Below are 435 nucleotides of genomic sequence, written 5' to 3'. Positions count from 1 at the left end.
TGTGTGTGTGTGTGTGTGTGTGTGTGTGTGTGTGTGTGTGTGTGTGTGTGTGTGCTTGTGTCTGCATGTGTTTGAGGGGTACATATGTCTTTGCTTTGTTAGTTGCTACAATTTTTAGTTTGTGATATATCTGTCAGTCACCGTGAGTCTCAACATTTTATTCTTAACAAGCTCTTCTTTACACGCATATGTATTTGTGTGTGTGTGTGTGTATGTGTGTGTGGCTTCTTCAACAGTGGCAGGCATCTGCCAATATGTGTTTGTAGTTTGGATGGCTGGATGACTTTGGACACAAACACAAGATACACACACACACACACACACACGCACGCACGCACGCACGCACGCACGCACGCACGCACGCACGCACGCACGCACGCACGCACGCACACACACACACACACACACACACACACACACACACACACACACACA

The sequence above is a fragment of the Gadus macrocephalus genome, chromosome 13 (genome assembly GCF_031168955.1).
Source record: "Gadus macrocephalus chromosome 13, ASM3116895v1".
NCBI classification, from domain to species: domain Eukaryota; kingdom Metazoa; phylum Chordata; class Actinopteri; order Gadiformes; family Gadidae; genus Gadus; species Gadus macrocephalus.
This window is presented reverse-complemented; position numbering follows the sequence as displayed.